At 39.3% G+C, this 22,777-nt stretch overlaps 1 long non-coding RNA gene across 1 annotated transcript; it reads right to left on the reverse strand.

The window, feature by feature from the left end:
• Nucleotides 1-1,597: 1,597 nt before the first annotated feature.
• On the reverse strand, nt 1,598-21,178 carry LOC137644948 (uncharacterized). The gene is made up of 3 exons (XR_011045237.1): nt 21,074-21,178; nt 17,702-17,970; nt 1,598-4,854 (listed from the first exon to the last, which is right to left on the reverse strand). It is a non-coding gene; the product is annotated as an uncharacterized lncRNA (long non-coding RNA).
• Between the last annotated feature and the right edge of the window lie 1,599 nt (nt 21,179-22,777).

The raw sequence follows: 22,777 nt of genomic DNA on the forward strand, positions 1-22,777 counted from the left end.
TCTAGGCAAATTATCCAAAGGGAATAACATCCCACTTTAGAAGTTGAATCTTAAAGGGAGCACACTTAAGTTGAAACCAAAATCATAATACTTTATCAGGCCAACTGGCAAACTGATTAGAGAATATAAGTTTGTTCAAAACAGCAGTACAGAAACAATCCCATTGTTCAACACACTACTGCATACAAGGGAACATCATATTTTGAAATTACAAATCCAATAATGAAGAATTTTGTACAGCACCTACAGATTTATAAATCTGTTCCCTAAGATAACCCTTTACATCCTACTTAGGGCAGTAAGCAATAATACATCATCATTCTGGGAAGACATACTCGGAACCACCTACACAGAAATCGCTTTTGAATTTTAAAGGATTTCTGAAACTGTCCTACATAGACTCTCCATCCATGTTTCCATTGATCCACTGTTCATGATCTATCTAACATTATTGCAGCCTTTCCACTATGAACTAATTGTCAAAGACCTAAATAGACCTCTGAATTCTGATTATCCTTTGCATTCAGATCTTCCCGGACAGTACCATCCGGCTCATAATACTAGGTACGCAGCTCATTCTAAAAGTCAGCCCTTCTCTCATGAGGCTCAATACTTCACAATATTGTAAGTTTTATTCCAGCTGTGACCAAATTGTGGAATGATCTTCCCAATTGTTTATTTGAATTGGTAGAACTTGTAGCCAATGTTTTTATGCTAAACAAGCTGACATCTCTCTTTTTATAGTTTATTCACGAAGGATCTACTTTCATGCTGTTACTGTTCTTAAAATATGTTATTCTAATTGTTCATTACTTCACTTGTAGTTTGTTTATTTTCTTTCCTTACTGGGCTATTTGTCCCTGATAGAGCCCTTGGGCTTATTGCATCCTGCTTTTCCAACTAGGTTTGTAGCTTAGTTAGCAAAAATAATCATAATAATATCAACTCTACAACAGCATGAGTAAAAAGTGTCAAAGTCTATACAACAGTGAGGATCTTGTCGCCTCCAGAAAGAGACTTGGCGCTGAATATAGGAGACTGCGGCAGTGTAACTCCTAAACCCAAACTTCCTTGAATACTGCTAACAGGTCCAGATAGTTTATGTGAATGACACTCCTTATCTGACCATATCCTGAACTGGTATGACATTGGCAATTTGTGAGGTCAGATTAAAAACCAGAGAAAAAAACATTGTAACATCAATGTAAAAAAAAAAACTCTGGAAAACTGTACTCACAAATTGCCAATGTCACACAATTCCTGAGATGCATTTAAAGGTACAGAATGTAAATACCTTTATGTGTAACATATATAAATGTTACAATAATCTATTCAAAGTTCTATAGAATTTGTCTTCTTTGATGATAATTTATTCTCTGGTTACACATTTTTCCTTTGCCTATATGTACACCAAATAGTCTGGACTATTCTTTACACATTTTCCTTTCCTCATACAACTGCCAACACTAAGATAACCTAAAAATTCTTCACTCAATGGATTACATACTGCACTGTAATTGTTCAGTGGCTATTTTCCTCTTGGTAAGGGTAGAAGAGCTATAGGAGGAAATTAAACCCTTGTTCTCTGGTTGGGTGATGTCATAGTCATGGGTTAGAGTTCTTTTGCTTGAAGGTACACTCAGGCACAATATTCTATCGGATTTCTTATTTCCTTTTCTCATGACCATTTTCCCTGTTGGAGCCTTTGGACTTATAGCAGGCTGCTTTTCCAACTAGGGTTGTAACTTAGCTAATAATAATAAATGGATAGAAAGTTTCATGTTGGAGACTCTTCATGTATTTTTTAATAAACTTCTGAAAATAAGAATAATGTCTTATAAACTGATATTGAAGGTCTTCTTAAATTCTATACCTCCCTGCATTCATACAGATATAGGAACCAGTTCCCAAGGAGGAATCCTCTTCAAACTTACGGAAGTCAGTAAGAATGTACCATACGTACTTTGGGATATTTTGGCCAGTTTATAATCTATCTATTTTGCCTTCTCTTTGAAAGTGCAAAAATAAAATAAAAATTTAGATACACACTAAGCAAACCTAATTCTGCGACAAGCTGGTTATATTTTTGCCACTAAAGCTGAAATTGGCAAAATATTAACAAGCCAGATTACAATGCCAGAAATTTGGACAAAAAGGGAGAAATTTTTCTGATGACAAAATATCCCAAAGTACAGTACAGTATTGTCATTCCAAGATGACATATGTAACTGAAAAAACCTTTAGAACTGTGAAGGATTTCTTTTATCTATCATAATTAGACTGTCCAATGACAGTTGATAATTTATCCAACATATAAAACCTTTTTCCTACGAACTAATTTTGAAAGATCTTCAGAGAAATCGACTACAAGCCAATACAAGCTGTAAAAGGTATGTACGCAGTGTACTGTACGTGTATACGTATGCACAGTACAGAAGACAGTGTACTTAACCCCTTGTTGGTGATCTGTAACAGTTCCTCCCATCCAAGTTCTGTAACTAGGTTCTGAAACCATGCACCCCTTAAGAGAAAAGTGAGCACTTTTAATTCCAGTTGAGATCACGTTAAAGAACGGAACTGGAAAACTAAACACTGACTTATTCCATTATTAGTGATTTGCAAAGCCAGATTAAAAAACCCCAAAACCACTGCCAACACAATGTTAAAGAAATGGGGAATACTGTAAAGACCTTAAGTAATGGAAAAACTCCTCTTGATTTAATAAGTACAGTAGTATGTTGGCACCATCCACCCGTTGAGACACTACCTCTAGAGAGTTATTGGGTCATTTGACTGGCCAGATAGTACTACATTGGATCCCTCTCTCTTGTTATGGCTCATTTTTTCTTTGCCTACACATAAACTGAATACTCTGGCCTATTCTATACACATTCTCCTCTGTCATACACCTGACAACACAGAGATTACCAAACAATTCTTCTCTCTCACAGGGTTAACTGCTGCCCTGTAATTGTTCAGTGGCCACTTTCTTCTTGGTAAGGGTAGAAGAGACTCTTTAGCTATGGTAAGCAGCTCTTCTAGGAGATGGAAACTACACAATCAAACCATTGTTCTATAGAACAATGGTTTGGGTAGTGCCATAACCTCTGTACCATGGTCTACCACTGACTTAGGATACAGTTTTCTTGCTTAATGGTACAGTTGGGCACAATGATCTATCTTATTTCTCTTCCTCTTTTATAGTTTTTATAGTTTATATATGAAAGATTTATTTTGATGTTATTATTCTTGAACATCTCTCGTAGTTCATTTCTTAATTTCCTTTCCTCACCGGTCAATTTTTCCTGTTGAAGCCCTTGGACTTATAGCATCCTACTTTTCCAACTATGGTTGTAGCTTAACAAGTAATAATAATAATAATAATAATAATAATAATAATAATAATAATAATAATAATAATATTATTATATATATACTCCTTACAGGAGTATGAAAACTACAAGGACTCTTACGAATGAATGAGATCTTGGCCACTGCTGCAGCAGTACAATATCAAACCCTACAGTAATTGTTAACAGGCAGAACACATTTACAGGATCTTAGCATACTAGGACAAGTCCTTTTCCTATCACATATGAAAGATAGAATAAGCGACACTCAAAATAATTGGAGAATTATTAGAAAAATAGTGACCTATTCAGCTACAATTATTCTCAAGCGAAATACAAACCAGATCATTTGTCTTTGGATTAAATTTATCATGATATGAAACTGCTTTGACTTTATCAAATTATTCTTTCTCAGTTAAAAATCTTTTGCTGTGACTAAAATGCAATAATGAAAACAGAAACTTTCTACAATATATCAACTGAAATTTGTTTTTAAACAATAAGGTTTCACAAAAATGTAAATGTGTCCTGCTTATTAACAATATTATCAAAACACAGATGGTCCTCGGCTTACAAACACTTGGAAATACGAACACAAAACCAATTGAAATCATAAATCCGAGATATTGTATAAAAAGTTCATAATGAAATTCTGTAATATAACATTATACAATTTGATAGAGTGCGCAAAACGACATTTGCAACATGAAACGGGTCTATTTGTTGACTTTTGCAGCTTTAAATTGTAGGCGTGTGAGTTGGGTGAAATTATAAAAAAAAAAAATCAACTTACAAACAGCTTCTTAGCACCTTTTAAGTTTATAAGCTGAGGACTTATAAAATAGTATAATACCGCATGAGGAACATGATGCCAAATAATTTCTAATGAAAAGAGCAAAAAATAAGGTAAATCACATTGAACTTTAGATGCTATTTGTTAAATAAAGTAAAAAAAAAAAAGTTGGGGGTTTTAGGTCCCCCCTGAGGCTATCTACATCATTCTCCTCTGGCGACCATAAGCCAGCAGGGACTATCACTAGCCCCCTCTAACCTCTCCCCCAGGCGGCACCCTGGGGAGTACCCCCCCGGTAGAAGGTTTCACACTATCCACATCCTAGCATGAACGCGAACTCGGAACCTCTGAAACTGAAGCCCATGACGCTACCAACCTAACTATCCGGAACAGTTTTTAAACTTTAAGATCTATTAGACTTTACGACCTTACACAGTAATACTTTTTACCTGCTTTCACAAAATCTAATGTTACATGTACTGCAATATTTTTTTCATAAGTACAAACTACACTACTTTAGTTCTCTTAAGACCATTAAACGCTATGTTAAATGAAAAAGCATTAATCTTGAAAAGCACAAATTGGCCCACTGGTTCAACTGGGCCACTCAGATGTGTTGCCTGAGTAAATCTACCGTAACTTCGTTGGAGTCTTCAGCGACAAGAGGGAGACAGTCTGTAAGTGGGATTCGACATCCTGAACGAAGGACTTCTGTAAAGGAAAATAAGGTTCTTTAGAAATGTTATCAGCTGTTAGCAAGTTCAGTACAGTCAACAACAACACACACTCAAATAGCTAATCACTTTATCATAATAAAAACTATACTTTAATTAAATGAAACAATGATTTGAAGAAAAAAAAACCCACTGATGATCCTGACTAATTCAAATGTTTCATATAACCTGTTTAACTGTTACTTGGAGCATGTATTATTATAAACTTACAGGTGAAATATATTATTTCATAATTTATAATACTACATTTTTTCATCATAAACAAATTTCTTCAGGTTAGCTTATTTTGAGGAAGCAAAAACCTCTAATCACTGTATCATAGTATCACAGTAGTACAACCTTAAACTACAATCTATAAACTACTGTATTAGCCTAATAGGGTATAAATCATATAATAAATAAATTGAATGATTTAAATAGAAGTAGTTATCAGTTAAGTATATTCCACTCTCTCTCTCTCTCTCTCTCTCTCTCTCTCTCTCTCTCTCTCTCTCTCTCTCTCTCTCTCTCTCTCTCTCTCTCTCTCTCTCTCTCTCTCGAGAAGTCCCCTGGAAAACAAATCAAGAAACCAAAATAAGATGAAATTGGTACTAAAGCTGATTAGATGAAATTTCAATTTTTTCAAATTTTGTGCTGCAAGAAATCTAAGAATCAGACTACAATTACAGTATTAGAATAATCACATTCACAGTTATTATTGGATTTCATTTCAATAATTAATTTGGGCTAATTACACAGGAAATTTAGCATTAAGGGGAAACAGGCGCAAAATTTAATTTGCGACGATGTATTTGCGGCAACATCATTGCGACACTTTTCTAACTTCAGCGTCATTGCGCGAAGCGTTGATGAAATGGTCATTCCGTCGTCAATGCATTGACAACTTATTTTGAGGACATATGATTGAAATCATCTTGCTTGAATTGTGTATTGAGTATTGTGCAGGGGAAAATTCATAATATCTATTGTATATCAGTATCAATTAAGGAAGATAAACTACAAATCTCAAAAATAATTTGTATTTTTCCTAGCTATACAAACACGCGTCATTTTAATAGGGAGTCTTCCTTAGGTGGGAGGGAGTCCTAATTGCAGGAAAAGGCCGCCTGTTAGACCCTCGGCCCAGAGCCTGGCCCCGATACGAGGTAGGGACAAACCTAAATACTCAATTATGTTATCCCTGCTCAACAAAAAAAGTAAAATGCTTCGAAACTGACAATCATATGTATTATAAAATCATAGCTATATTCTATAAGGTTTGATTCAAAATGTCCTCACCTGCTTGAGTGTCTACCAATGCTGATACTCCCAAGGCCACGAGAATTAGGATGGGGCGAAATGTTACTTACATTTGGCATTAAGTACTAATAAGTAACAGATGAGTTGACAATAGGATAATTGTGCTGCAGAAGCATAGTTTCTACATTGACTATTGGACAGCCACTACGGGGCCTAGAGTGCAGGTGACTTGGGTCTTTAAAGCGCTGGGTGGTTCTTGTGGAAAGCAATATTTGTGACACGACCACGGATGTCACGAGCCCTGGAAGAGGCCCTGGAAGACGCTTCTCCCAAAGGGTTTATAAACCTCATGATAGTCTCTAGCAGTCAAAGAGAAATGGTACCTTCTGTTACTCTTTTCTCCTTCCATCCAATCTTGACAAATAGATTAGAGACACCGGAAACACAAAGTATAGTCTGTATCAAATAGAGACTCACTGCCCCAACAGTGCATAGTAGTAAATCCACTACATCATCAGTCTCCTCCTCGAGTGATGAAAAAAAGTCAAATCACTTGTCACAAAAAGGTGGATTTTAGGGCTTATAGGAAGCTATGGTTGTGGCTAGCCCATGAATATTGTGAGCCGTTGGAGTTGCCACAGTAATCATGTCTCCAAAGGATTTGAAAGCTCTATTAATAGCCTCTCGATTAGTGTCTATCAAGTGGTTGATGCCAAATGCTAAGGTTGTGGCAACAACACAAAAGTTATGGGCTTTGGTAAGGGACTCATTCGATGCTTCTCCTTAAGATATAAGCCCTCATAACCACTTCTCAAAACCAGAAAGGGATTGCGATCTCAGACTCCCCCTTCTTGTTTGACTTGTGCTAACAAACATGATAGGGAAGGTCAGGCAGTAGTGAAACAGTCCTCTTAAGGTATAAGCAAACTGCCCTTATGGGACAAAGTAGCAAACCATACTTCCTTTAATGCTGATATTATAAAAGTCAAATCTGATATTATTAATAGCAGCATTTTGGATCTTAGCTGCAAATTTTGTAATGAAAGTAAATGACAGAACTTTCGGGTGAAAAAAGATAAGATAGGTTATGTAGTTTGCTCGCTTTTAATGAAACTAGAGCTAAATGGAAGACTGTCGGCAAGAAGCCACCGATTACACAACACCTACCAATCATCTGAGCACAGGGAGGATCTCCAAAGATGACAATATGGGAGAAAAGACTCACACCTTTGTAAAATATAATGCTTCACCTGGACACAAATACTGACAAATCTGCTATAATCATAAATGAGGAAGGATCTGGATCCAAGTATAGATCCTGATGGGATTGGTTCCTATTGAGAAATTCACTTAAAGCTCTTTCCCTTCTCTGAAATCTCTTCTTGTTCCCTGAGAGACTGACTTGCAAGCAGAGGATATTGACAGAAATGTCGTGTTACATTCCGTTAACGTAAATTCGTAATATGACTGTGAAAAAAGAAACAGTTTAACATATTTTTGGGCTCAAGCCATGACGTCCTAATGGAAGGTTCCTTTACTAGCTTCCGAAGGGTATATATGACTACAGTGATATTCCCAGAGAATCAAACCAAAGGTTTCACAGAATTCTAACTTCTGGCGCGAGTACCTTCAAGATTACTCTCAAGGGTATCGTATATCATCAGGGGACGTATTCTTGACAAGCCATATGGCAATCTGCACCCCGAATAGCCTTTACGCCTCGAGGGGAAATACGTGGCAGAATAGAAGGGTAACCGCAACAAAGATTACCCTGGTTCCCCTACTACAATCGTATCGACAACCCCGCCAACTCCCTCTGGCGGTCATTCCTTTATCTGTAGCGACTCGCTACGGTGGTGTTCCCTGTCGATCGATTTCTGGGAATCTTTATGCTTCTACGGCTTCTTTCTCCATCCAGAAAGTTGAGTATTGATTCTTTACAATATGTAATTTAGTTCCAGCCTCACAATGAATTTGTGTATTTATTGTGTGCGGATCTTAGCCGATCGCCGGTGTCGCCATGGCGCTGTCGTTCTTTGTACATGTGCTATTTAGTTAGCAGAACGATATTCCGGTGTAAATAGCTTAATCATTATTATGAAAGCTATTTAGGCATTATATATTGTAAAGATATCTATAAGCATATTTTTCCCTTTTCCGTGGCGATCGTATATGTCAGAGTTTTGGTGATTTAGGTAACCGAAATCTCGTCTTGTCTGGGTAACATAACCTAGACAACATATACTTTCGTCATTTTCCCCGGTTATCCTTGTGTATTGGTTATCATTCCTGGAGATCGATATCTCCTGGAATTATATTAACCGTTATTAATCTTACAAGAGATTTATGGGTAATCTCTCTTCCCTCTGAGAGTAGCCTTAGGCTACAACTCTCTGCGTCGGCCTTGAATTTCGAATTCAGGCATGACTAGCCTAGAGTTTTCTGTCTCATCCCTTAACGGCAAGTTTGGGATTCGATCAGAACCTCAGAGTATTTAGTCTTTGTCGGCAGTCGGTTGGCGGGGTGATTGCCTTCCCCTGCCGACGGAACTGTCGGCATAGGAGGCTAGCCCTCCCTAGACTACACCTGAAGTGGTCGAATGTTGCCGCCACCTTCTCCCTGTGGTCTAGTAGACTAGTCCTATGCTCGCCGACCCTAGGCTATAGAGTCGTATACTCTTGTGGCCTAGAATGGCGCTGGCTTTGGAACTCTGTTTCTCCCTTGTTGAGAGGAACGGCATGAGCTGCCGTCCCCTTAACTGTATTAGCACCTTCTAAGCTGGAGAATAAATGATTCTCCTGCCGCTTGTGGTCGTGCCAGTACTGAAACAGAGTTTCTTCAAGGTGTGTAGATCCGGCAACATTGCCGGTCCCTCCTATACCTCATATAAGACCCTTTCCCCTCCCCTCTCTGTTCTTTTACGATGGCCGAGCCATTGTCTTTCCTGTGCTGGAGTCCTGCAACCTTACCATTGCCGTTGGGTTGCCGAAGCCACCCAGACCCCCTCTTCCTCAGCCGTCAGCTGTCGGCGACTGCCGACTGCTGGCTTCCAGCGGCTGTGGATGGGAGACCCCTTTTGTCACCAAGGTTCTCCAGTTCTCCCTTGAACTGCTAGCCACAGTTTCTGTTGTCGGCGTTTTGTTCTGGCCGGCAGTAGACCGGCACAGATAGATACTGACTCAGTAGGTAGAATGCCGACTGTACTCGTGCTGCCGAAGGCTGGCCTACAGTAGTAAGCTGACAATAGTACTGTGGCTAAATGGAAGTGAACCTTCTTTTCGGAGAAAGACAGTAAAATTAGACTTTTACATCTTTTATTACGGTATACATATACAGTAATAGATAGCCTTCACTCCATGCTTTCTCTCTCTCTCTCTCTTTTCTAGCTTGCTAGATGCTCCGGCAATAGCTAGCTAATCCGGCAATATGACGGCTGAAAAGGAGTCGCCTCTGGTTCATTGATCCGCTGACTATGCGTATAGTTTTCACCACTACCTAGTCACATTGAATACTGGCTAGGATGGTGTGACGTCTGTCAGTGACCCGCTGACAGCGGACAAGTCACTGATATGTCGAAGACCTGCTAGCCATATCGGTACTGAAGTACTGTGCCAGTTAACTTACCCCCTAGCACTAGCCTTGACGGTGACATGGCAGTTGTATAGGGGTATACGATACCCTGTTCACCTGCAGTTTAGGACCATATTGCAGACAGAAACCTTTGGTACATAACCATACAATAGAATGGTTTTCCAGTACGTTATGCTTCTAAGCACAACCCCTTGCTGAGACCTACCTGATTTGGGGGATCCACTTTCCCCCCCCCCCCCTATTTTTCCTTATGCTGATTCTTCATGAGTCTCTTGATTCTCATTATTAATTCCCCGGATGTAGGGCGCTACTCTATCCTTATGGACTAGAATCTTCCATCGGCCCCTTCTTGAAAGGGGATGCCCTAGAATCAATAATTAGGAAGACCGCAGCAGTTGGCTGGAAGGATTTACACGTCTGTGTCTCTCCTCTTTTCAGGCGTACTTATCCAAAGCTTTATACAATAGAAAGGAATCTTCTATTACAGTGAAACACTGAAAAGCTGATATAGGCAAACAGTCAGGTATGGCCTGAAAGGAGAACGGAAGGGTTTCTTAGTTCTCCTTAGGATGTTAGACATCATCCCACAGTTACAATGACCGTTGTTCCACAGACGGTCAGATATATACACCTTCGGATCATGCGAAGCAAACAGACGCTTCTGGTAGGAGGGAAGTTTCTCCTGGTTCGCCGGACCTTCGATCCCTGGAGTCCTAGGTCTGACCAAGATGAGACTAGAATGGAAATGGACATACCTCCACCATCCTTTCCTCAACTCTTCTTATATTCAAATCCCCCCTAAAAGAGTATACCTTAGAGCTCTACAGCATACTAGCGGTGAGGAAAGTAGAGTACATCGATTTCCAATGAAGGCGGTTTAGTGTTCACATGAAAGACTCAAGAAAACTGTGAGTCATTCTGGACTTGGCGCCACTCAACAAGTTCCAATAGAACAGCAAGTTCAGAATGTTAATCCTTCTGAACATAAGGACCCTATTCAGTAAGGGGTGTTGACAATCTAGCCAGCCCTGGAAGATGTCTATCAGCAACTTCCAGTCAGTCACCCCCTCCCCTCCTACCTAGGATCCAAGTTACAGGAGATAACATATATCCTGAACGAGATTCTCGTCGGACTAGTTTCAGTCCTGGGATCCTTACGGAATTAGCAGACACAGTCAAGCGAAACCAAGCCTAGAAAGAGTTCAGGCAACGGATGGCCCTGGACGACAGGCTGGGGTGGGCAGCACCCCAAATGACTGTCTATGAGCATCCATGGAGATGATCTGGCCCTGGAACATTGAGGATGCAAATAACATCAAGAAATCTTGATTCTCTCCAGCCTAGGGGCTTCAATGTTTTAAAAAATCATTGGAACCTGTAGTCACCCTAACGCCCCCTTTTCCCCTAGGGATGTAAAAGGAGATCGCGAGGTCTGTCAAGAGACTATTGTAATCAGTCAGGATTCCATGACGCTAACAGGGAGGAGTTTCGAACTCCCTCCAGTTCACGATGATGACAGACCCAGTGCTACGTGCACAACTATAAGATGCGCTAAGAGGCTGGAGAAGATACGCATCAAACGCTCGAAGAGATCTAATGGGACCAATGATGGTCATTCCCTCTTCGCTTACCCTACAATGACCAAAGGCCACGGACCCGTAGGCCATTTTAGCCCTGTAATGGGTGGATAAACTCTCTCCACACAGATCGGACCTCCTCAGGTTGATCTGGGGCATCGAAGCGATAATGAGGCGTCGAAAATGTCGAGGATAAGGGACGTCTCATTTCATTAGGGAATGCTAGCCATCCCTTCCTTAAGGGAATGGCACCTATCAGCAGCTCATTTATATATGATCCGCAAGGTGACAGCGGATGCTCTTCTCGGGTTCAACCCAATAGAGTTGGAATGGTACACGGACGCAGATCCATTCCCTCCCAGAAGGAGACAAGTCCCCGAGCTGCAGATCGTTCTCTTCATCACGAGCGTTATCAAGATACTATCTCGTTATTTAGTCCCATACGAGTACCCTGTAATGGAGATAACAGACATCATGTCTCTACATTAGAAGTAGGATGCCTGAAAACTTTAAATCAATCAATCAATCAATCAATCTACATTAGAAGTGATGGACTTAGAATTCCTGTTCAGCCCATCAAATTTCCTCCGGAAGGCTCTCTACATGCTAAGACCCTTCCAGGGAAGAGGGGCTCCGTTGGCTCCCAGAAAGCCCAAGAACATCCCGTTCCCTGTAATGAAGGAACTGAGGCTGAGGCTAGTCCTAGTTATGCACCTAGGATTATCCACGAGGTTCAGAAGTTTTCTGCCTTCGATTTATCACAGTACACCTGATCCCTTCATTTTATGAATTCCTTGCCCTTAATGGTTGGGAAAAAATCTGGGATCTTAAAGGCAAAATAGAATTCCTAGAAGAATACAAGTCTAGTCAACGAGAAGACAATACGAGTCTTCTTGGGAAAAGTAAATTGTTTTGTAAAGCAAAAGGGCCCGAAAACAATCTCTGAATCTTCTGCCTGTCCTTCTCTGTCCACTCCTATATTCAGGGTCTGGCGGCTGACAGCACGTTGGCCTTTGAGGAAGGAGGCAGTGTATCCTTGGATACTATGAGAACGCTAGTTCTTGGGCCTTGTCTCCATATAAACCCTTGAGTAAGCACCAAGGGTATGGCCGACTTTGCGAGAGAGGTCACTTGATGGGATCTTTGGATCCATGGACCATTATCTCAGTGCAAGTCAGCCCCGACTAGACCTCTTCTATATGCCCTTTAAATGGATCTACCGATTGAAATCTTTAATAAATTTTCCGATAACATGTGCAGGCTTAGGCCCACAACGCCACTAAAGCCCATCTCATGGTCTTTGGACTAGGTCCTATATTATGCCTCACCTGTGAACAATGAGGATTATTCCCTCAAGCATCTAACCTAAAAGATTATTTTTTCGGTTCGCTATAGCCTCTGGGACTAGAGTTAGTGAAATAGTGGCCCTATCCGGAGATGAGGACCACATTAAGTGGGAGAACTGCAACTCTTTCTGATCTAACCTTTCTCATTAAAGACGTCCTACCTACTAAGAGGTGGGGCTCCTGGAGAATCTGCCCTCTGAAGGAAGATGTCTCTCTAGGTCTGCTAGAGCATCTAAGGTCTATCTTCATAGAACTTCAGACTTCAGGAGGAACAGCTCTTTACAGGAGAAAACTTTGGATCAAACTATCCCTACAACTGAGGGCGAAGCTCACCTACCTTTTTGGCGGAGCGGATCCTGCAGATAAAAGATCCGAGGAAAGTTGCTTCATCACTGAACCTTTCAGTGTGTGGACTTCAGCCTCTTCGTTCACCTACTGATAGGAGGTTGTCCAATGCGTCTTACAGACACTATACTAAGCAAATCTATGGATTGAAGCATTATGTGGTGGCGGTAGGTGCTATTTGGACCCTGTCATCTAGCTCTGCGATGAACAGTAAATTGATTGGGACTATCAATTAAAAGGAGAAGGGGTCAGCAATTTTTGTGTGATCTCCCTTTGAATAAGTGTTGCCAAGGTAACACTAAATCTGTTCAGAATCTCAGGTGTGAAATTATACGGATACCACTAGTGCCGTGTGTACATAGTACACAGTGTTGTTAGACTATTTCATGTACAGAAATTATAAAGAAAAGTCTTGTTAAAAGAGCTTTTTTTTCAGTTTGAGAGTGGCACTCATCATTTTCCCCTTTCAAAAAGGGGAACATTAATTTCTGTGTATGTCTCTCGTATAATTTCCTTATCATGCTACATTCATTTAGCATGTAGTCATTTATTAGGAATAAATGTCTATTAAAATGCAGTTGTGTCCTAATTCGCCCAACAATTGCATGTGTAAAATACCAGAGTTCCTTAACTTACTCATGTAAGTATTTCTCATATCATTGTATGCTTACAATCAATGAATGAGGACACTGATATTGGTTCCACAATATATACAATCCTTGAAACCGTTTGTATTCTCAGTGTATACCTATGTTTGTTCATACAATATATGCTACCTTGAGGCCCTTTTCTAACGTCTAAAAATGACTCTTCCCTGCAGGGGGCAGGAAGCATTAACATTGTTATGCTTAGTGATGATGACGGATAACGGTAACGTCATTTGTCTCAATTGGCCCTTTTTGGCTGTAGAAATATTGTCCCAAGGTTAAGGCACTGACACAAAACCACAGATACATTAATTCTCTGGTATGCTTCCATTAGGACGTCATGGCTTGAGCCCAAGAAACAGATTTTGAGCGAAGCGAAAAATCTATTTTTGGGTGAGATGGCCATGACGTCCTAATGGATCCACCCTTCTTTTCTATGAAAAGATCTTCACGGTTTCCCCCCCTGATCTACTGTATCTGTAGCACCTTCCTCAACGCTACAAGGAATGAATTGAATTGAATTGAATATAGGATTTAGGCATTAAGCCAAGCACTGGGGCTACAAGGAATGACCGCCAGAGGTAGTTGGCGCGGTTGTCGATACGATTGTAGTAGGGGAACCAGGGTAATCTTTGTTGCGGTTACCCTTCTATTCTACCACGTATTTCCCCTCGAGGCGTAAAGGCTATTCGGGGTGCAGATTGCCATGTGGTGTGTCAAGAATACGTCCCCTGATGATATACGATACCCTTGAGAGTAATCTTAAAGGTACTCGTGCCAGAAGTTAGAATTCTGTGAAACCTTTGGTTTGATTCTCTGGGAATATCACTGTAGTCATATACTGTATACCCTTCGGAAGCTACTAAAGGAACCTTCCATTAGGACGTCATGGCCATCTCACCCAAAAATAGATTTTTGAGCGAAAGAATGATGAAAATTAGATCCTTGCAATTTAACATTATTTCTGAAATAATAAGTTTTGTTCCCGAACTCTCCACTCGAAAATTAATTATATTCGCGATATGAATAAAGAGAAAGATCTAATCCCTGTTGTTCAAGTAATAGCTCGTCATGTTAAGTCAGGAGATACTGTTTTGGACTTAAATAATATCAATATAATGTTCTAAGCTGTTAAAAAGCGAAGATTCGTTGTTATATTCTGACAGCTTCAATGATGAATATCTGGAGAATCTAAAATCATGAAAATTTTCCCTATATCAAGTCCCAGGATACATTGCAAAAAAACATACTTAATGTTAGATCGACGTATGACACAAGAACGTGTAAAGTTAGTGGTGCGTTCAGCTGCTATTCCAACATTCAGGTGGTTCGCGTATATTGAGACGCATGGTACGTTCCAGTGGATTTTTTAGCAGATGCTTCTCCGATACCCTGTGGAAGAACGCAGGGGGGGGGGGGGACTACTTGTGGAACTGTGAATATAGCGATACTCTAGCACAATTACTAGGCCTATAATACATAATTTGTTGATTTTTCCTACAAGATACATATTTCTTTATTAGGAGAGGATAAAACTGTGGAACCCCTTGGGGTAACAGAAACGGTTGTGATATATTTTTCACTAACTCCTTCTCAGAAGAAAAGTACCTGTATGAAAATATCTGTAACATAGGCTTAAAAATTGATGCAGTGTACTATTTGGCATATATTATTGTCCTAGTCAGAGAAGTCTCCCTGATCTCCTTTATCTGAAATAAATAGCTGACCACAGGAACTTAGCACACACGGTATTTGCATGCGACGAAACAGACTCGTATACATTTAAAAAGAGCTAGCAGAGGAGAGCATTGCTTCCTTTCTATTCAAGGTTGAAAAGCTGTATAAAATAAAATAAAATAAATATCATATTTGATAAATATTACATTTACATAAAGGCTGGAAGACAAATCCTTCCAGATTTTTTCTTCTATGTTTACATATCTTCCCCCAGTTGAGAGGCAGCCATTTTGTGCACCTCGCTAGTGGGATTTACATCACACCTTTTTCTCTACCTACATAATTGATTGTGATCAAGCTCTATATGGGTGACCTTCCAGGGAATCCCAAGTTATCATAAATACTGATTCAGCACTCGTTAGAAAGTCCCGATCTTAGAACAAAGCAAACAAACATCCAATTGCTACGGTGCAACCATACAGTGTAGCCATAGCCACCAGTTTTCTTCTATACAGTTTCATATAGAATTCAAGTATTTCATCAATAGTTGGAACTGCTGATAGGCTAGAAAAATATTAAGTCATCGTTTCTTACTGAAAATACAGACCCCAAACCCCAATCACAGACACAAAGTCACCGTAACAGACCCCCACCCCCAAGCAAGCATAAATTATCACTGGTTTATATTGTTTACAATGCGTTCGTGATAACATGATATTACACAGACAACCTTTAACCAAGCCAGTCTGTCAATCCCTAGAGTGGATTGTTCAGGTAAGGATAAAAAATCAACAGTTGGATAAGAAAGTGAATAAATCTTTGAACACTAATACATTTGCCTCCGGTGCAAGTACTGTAGATTGGTGTCAAATACATACCTGAACCCTAAGACTGGAAGATTAAGGCAAATGCAGTAGTTTTCTTAAGGCAATGCAGAGACCAAGAATAGACACTTGTGCATTGTGGTAATAATTAAGGGTAGATCAAGGCATAGGTGGCACAAGGGTGAGAAGATAATAGAAGAGGAATGGGAAATGAAAGAAACACATACCAGAGGAAATGAGAGCTATCAAAGATTTCAGTCTTCCACCAATGAATATTGCCAACATTTTACTCGAGTCTTCTGACATTCCCTCGCACTTTTCAAATGCTGACTGTACAGTAGATAGTTCAATAATGATCCAGAATTGTGATCTTGATCCGTGTCACCTCCAAATTTTCATGGTTACTTATGATGCAAAATACAGTTAACTCACCATTAACATGAGTTCTATTAACCCAATTTCGAAGTTACATGAGTCCAAATTTATTAAGATATATTCTGTTAGCACAAAATGTCCGATGTTACGCAAGTTGAATTTCCAGCTTAAGAGCAAGAGCGAGAGAGAGAGGTTAATAAGAATTTATTTAAGCTTACAAACAAATAAATTTTAAGTTTTTAATGTAGTAACAAAAAAAGTAATCTAATTTTACAAATAAATCTACAGCCATACTTCTAAATGTAGATGTTTACAATTTAGCATGTTTACAGTACATTGCGACTCTTTACTTGTGAATCTGGTTTGTTCTAAGGTAGTATATAATGGAAAAATTTTGTAACGTTGAATAACAAATTAAGTTATAAAAATTATATTGCGATAGTATAAAATAAACTTAATTGTTACATTTACCAATATGTAGAAGGATGTGGATCGACAACGTCAACAGCTGATCCGTCTGTTGTTGTGGTTTGATGAGAGAGAGAGAGAGAGAGAGAGAGAGAGAGAGAGAGAGAGAGAGAGAGAGAGCCAACAGCGGTAAGGAGAGTGACGTTGTACATGGGAAATAACTTATTTTACTATAAAATAAATACAAGTAGAGTAAGAATGTGTGTTTTTGTTGTTTCTGTGACCTTCAAATACATTAATGTGTTTGTTTTAAGTTTCATAGTAACAAAATCCCAAAATAGACAGACTACCATGTCCAGGAACGTAATATCCTCTATTACCATTATTTCTTTTGGAGAAATTATGTTCCTTTAACACGACATCTCCATGAACATAACACTCGCGTTAACGGGGAGTTAACTGTATCTATCCATTGTTAAAATTTGGTGAAAATCCAATGTGCCAATTTCTTTTGACAATCTTTAAAATTGTGAAAAAATTCAATTTCGTATCTCAGATCTTGACCTGGTACTGCATCATCTCCAATAATTAATGGAGTTGTCAATGGTCTAAGATCTATCTGCGGTGAAAATTCTGTCAAAATCCATTGAGTAGTTTTGACGTAGTCTTGTCCACTGACACAGTCAAATAAATAAACTGACTTGATTTTATAACCTACTCAAATAACAAGGGTTTGTATTCGCGTAAGAACAAACTGATAACAATATCATAATTCCAGTTATATCAGTGCCTTACCGTCACATGCTCAGTATCCAGATGACAACAAGACTTGGGTACATGCTAACGTCGCCTATGCCTCATTCTTCGTTTCCTTCTGCTCTTAGAGTATTTGCATCTTGTCAATTTTTTCATATAGAAAACCACAGCCAGCAGATCACAAGCGCAAGGGAGGGGTTAAGGGGCAGCTCAACCCCAGGTCTATGAGGTCCAAATTTCAGGTCTCAAGTTGGAGCAGGACGGAATTCTATTTCTATCCTTCCTACATTTAATTTCAGCTGATCAGCCTGGAATAAAATATCAGATTAGGGCATTTCAATCTCTTGCCAACTCAAAGGGTAATACAATAGTCTTACTAATTAATCAACATCTACGAAATCTATTAACTGTTCTATTTAATGGTCTACAAAATATCTGCTGCTGTGCTGCACAGTTCAAGATAAATGTAGGTAAAGTAATCTTTCTCTAAAATTAAAATTATATTACAAAAAACTATTTGATGACAACCCTCACTAAGTTCTACTTGAGACTAACACATCTGTATTATCTAAATCACTTAAATATCTGATTGATTTTTACATGTGGGTTGTCTCAAGTTTTTTTTATATATAAATACTATAACCCTACAATTGGATACAACTTGTGCCAGGCAATGGTTGCTGATGATTCAGTAGGTAGACCTATAGGCTCCCGAAATCTCCAATCCTTAGCTCACAAGGATGGTGAAGTTGCAAACACTAAAAGAAACTATTGAGCTTGAGCGAGTCTTGAACCCCAGTCCAACAGATAGTTAGGCAGGGGTGTTTCCAGTAAACTACTTCAATCTAAAATGCTACCTTTAGAATCCTCATAAGAAAACAATTAAAATTGAAATGGTATGTCAAGGGGGAAGGCAAAAGAGATGAGAAGTAACTGCTATTATTCTGAGATTGTCATACAGATCATAATCTAACACAAGCCTGAGAGCCTTAGATTAAAAGTTCATCTTTGCGAATATGGCACTGATTACTTTCTTGAATATTCACTATTATTATTACTATTATTATTATCACCTGCTAAACTACAAAACTAGTTAGAAACTCAGGGTGTTATAAGGCCAAGGGGTCCACGGTGAAAATAGCCCAGTAAGGAAACAAAGACACAGATAGAATAGTGTCCCTGAGTGTACCCTAAGACAGAGAACTCTCACCCCAGACAGAGGAACACCATGCTACAGAGGCTATGGCACTACCCAAGAGACGGGAACATCATTTTGATTTTGGAATGTCCTTCTCCCAGAACAGCTGCTTACCATAGCAAAAGAGTCTCTTCTACCCTTACCATGAGGAAAGCAGTAGTTAACCCCTCTAGTGAAGAATTTTTCAGCTATCACAGTGTTGTCAGGTGTATGAGGAAAGAGGAAAATGTGTAAAGAATAGGCCAGACTATTAGGTGTATGTGTAGGCAAAGAAAAAACGAGCCATAACTAGAAAGGGATCCAGGGAAATTACCCTATAACTCTCTGGCGGTAGTATCTCACCAAACCGTTTTTTAGCATTGTCGGAATTTTCTCATTCTTGAATTGGTGAAATCACTTGGGCAAACTTTTCCAAAGAAAATATCTTTCATAATTACTTTATGTCATTAAGTGTATTAAACTAAACTAAGATCAAAGTCTACATTAAGACTTGAGATATTTCACTCATTAACCTAATAAAGTAAAATTATTACATAATTTTAGAGTAAAAGAACTTTGGGAGTTCTGCAGCGAATGTTTTTATGTTGAACAGACTGATATAGGTCTCTCATAGTTTATGTATGACAGATCTATTTTAGCATTGATGCTGACCATAATGTATTTTATATTGATTGTTGATTATTTCTCATGTAGTTTATTCATTTCCTTTCCTCAACTGGCGATTTATTCCTGTAGAAGCCATTGGGCTCGTAGCATCCTGCTTTTCCAACTAGGGTTTTAGCTTAACTAATCAGAATAACAATAATAATCATATTTCAAACAACCTCTGAAGACAAATTAACAAATATGATAAAGGCAGTAGAAATATTCTCAATATTTCCAGATTCCAAAGATGAAACTTAACAGCCTTCAAGTACAAACTTCTCCCTTGTGATAAAATGTATATGTATCCATTAACATTTCCTTCCTCATTTTATGCAGACTTTTAGCTTTGTTTCCTTTGCCAGGGTGGTAATAAAATAACCTGCATTTATTCAGCTGTTTGTCTGTCTGTTAGCAGGTATACGGCAAAATTTCTTTCGGGATTCTCACCAACTTTCACAACGGATAAGTATTAAGCTCCAGGAGAACCCATTAGATTATGGAGGTGATCCAGGTCAAGATAGCGACTCTAGTTATTATTGTTAATAATATACGTTAAAATCATTCACGGTCAACATACGGACAAGGGAAAGCTCGGTCCGTAGACTTGAGTCAAATTGACACTCTTCATTGATGGAGGTCTGAAATGTCTGACTGCTCTTTCTACTACTTGTTTCAAATGCATTTAGAATGTTTCTCATCTAAAACTTTACAGCAAAGTTTAATCATTACACCTAACAAAACTAACCAGTTGGGGAACAAAATACCAGGCTTAAAATATAGGTCTCTCAAATTACAAACTAAATTGGTTTCAAGAAGCGTGTTTGTTAGTTGAATTTTGTTACATTTTCGCCTAGGGTAGGCTTAACCTGAACCCTACGGCCATAATTTCCAGCTACAGAAGTCAACATATATTCAGGTTTTATATGAAATAAATATCACGTTATTACAAATGCCAATTTGCTTACTGTATTCAATGATATAGTATCGATTTATTACTGTATTTCTTCATCTTATCTTTGTTATTTTCAGTTTGTAAGTTGAGGACCTTCTGTACAGCACTTCCAAAGATCACTAGACCGCTCTATGGTGTCCCAGACACCTTACAATGCATAATCAGTGTACTAAGAAACAATGGTTTTACGGCATCACATTCTACGATATTTCATCAATTAAAACATCGACTTTGCGGGCAAGTCCAAAACAGAAGGATGACATGGAGAGCGCGAGTAGTAGGTGTCGGTGGGGTAGCCCAACTGTATTCTCTAGGGCCTGTCACGGCCCTCCCCTTTGATGAAGGGATTATGTAAATGGAAGACAGCCTGTGAATAGTGGTTTTCACACGCCCTTGTTAAATACACGACACCAACAAGGTGATCGCGCGAGGGTTGTAACCTCTGCATTCCATGCTTTTATCTTTCTCTAGTATATTTGGAAGATTTATATTAGAAAAGTGTAAAGAAGGACCCTTTTCACCGGGCGTCACAGGTCTCTCCCCAGAAATAGATTTTTCCTTCGTCAAAATCCCTTTTTTTCAAAGTAAAATAATTCTAGTTAGTCCAATGACTTACCTTTACATGCTCCGCACGCATGGCAAGCAGACTTAAGTCACTACCGATGGATGGCATGATGCACTGTACTGTATCTCGATCAATTTGTGTTCAACGTTGATCCTCCTGAAATGGAATAAAAATATCAGAAGAAAAATTCAATTGTTTGACTTCTCAGAAAGGAATATCAGAATAATACCTATACCTCTGATAAGGGTGATAAAAATCCTATTACTTTTCAATAAATGTCTAAAGACCTTGAGCAAAATTTTTCAGAGTACAACAAGGTACAGTATTACTTTCAGAATGCAATCATTGCCTGATTAACACATTTGAATCCCAATATCAATTAAAGATAAATATTTATACTATAAAGCTTTAATTAAATATGACAAATTTGGAAGTAATTTGTATTTTTCCTAGCAATGCAAACCTGGAGTTCTTTACTATGGAGTATTATTTTAGCGAAGCTGAAACCAGCCGATGAGATTTTTTGTCAGCGTGTAACTACCCACCACTAGTTAGTGGGGACAGGGAGCAGGGTGGGTTAACCCTGACGCTCACACCAGCACTTTTGTAATTGCAGCAGGATTTTCGTGGGGTTGGTGCTGGCGGGTCAGTATGTCTAAAGACTTCAAGGTTTGTATTGCTCGGAAATAATACAAATTACTTCCAAATTTGTCATTTGTTCCTGTGCGAAATACAAAACTTCCGCTCTTTACTTGTGGAGACTCAACTGTAGGTGGAAGTCCGAAACCAACTGGCTGGCAACTGTACCGAGATGGCCTCTGTATAGTTGAGGGATCCTGCACCTCCTTATCCTCATAGTAAAACCGCCTGGTCAATCATTGTTGGCGAATAAGGAATTAATCTCTTGGAACATATATCGTAGCTATTCAGGCCGTGCCCTCTACTAATATTTTTTTCCGGCCCCCCCGACAGGAGGACGGGGACATAACACATATATACTGTAAATATATATGCGGTTGTCCAAAGAGCGTGAAACTCACAAACAGAAGAATGAGGTCAGCTGTGCAGACTTCCCCAAATGCTGCACCCCAAGAGAGGGAAGATGAAGTGGGAAGTGGCCAGTCACTGCCACATTCATCCTTGACTTACTTCGCGGGTAATCCTCCGCCCTCGAACCACTGATATTTGTCCCGCAAGGGAGCTGAAGCGTTTAGATCACGTTACGAGCAGCCACCACAGGACCTATTGAGAATGTGTCTAGGCTCCTGTCAGTTATTTCTTGCAGGTAGCAAGAAGTGAATGTTGTTTGACGTTTCCACCTACCTGCTTTTAGTACCAGCTGAACAGAAAAATTATTTTGGAATGCCAGGGAAGTACTTACTCCCTTGACATCATGGGCAGGGGGACTTCTACCTGACATTGAGGTATCTGAGGCCCGTGCCCTTTTCTATTACTCGCCTGATCCAAGAGATTGAGTTCTTCATAATTCTCCTCTTGGTCTTCCCCGTGCTGACGAACAGCTTGTTGATCTGGGGTCGCGCGCTCTTCTCATCCTTAGGAGATATAACCTCATCTTTCTTATGAGGCATAGTTACAGTTGATCAGTATCGTCTGTCACTGTTCAGAGACTCCCAATCCTAAAGGGGCCAAATCTAGGATTCGCTAAGGACAGATTTTTAGTCTTTGCAACACTCAGGGACAAAACCGAGTGTGACCTGCCAACCATCCCCTGGAATGGGTGATGACGTACGAAAG

This window comes from Palaemon carinicauda, chromosome 8 (genome assembly GCF_036898095.1).
Source record: "Palaemon carinicauda isolate YSFRI2023 chromosome 8, ASM3689809v2, whole genome shotgun sequence".
Classification (NCBI taxonomy): Eukaryota; Metazoa; Arthropoda; class Malacostraca; order Decapoda; family Palaemonidae; genus Palaemon; species Palaemon carinicauda.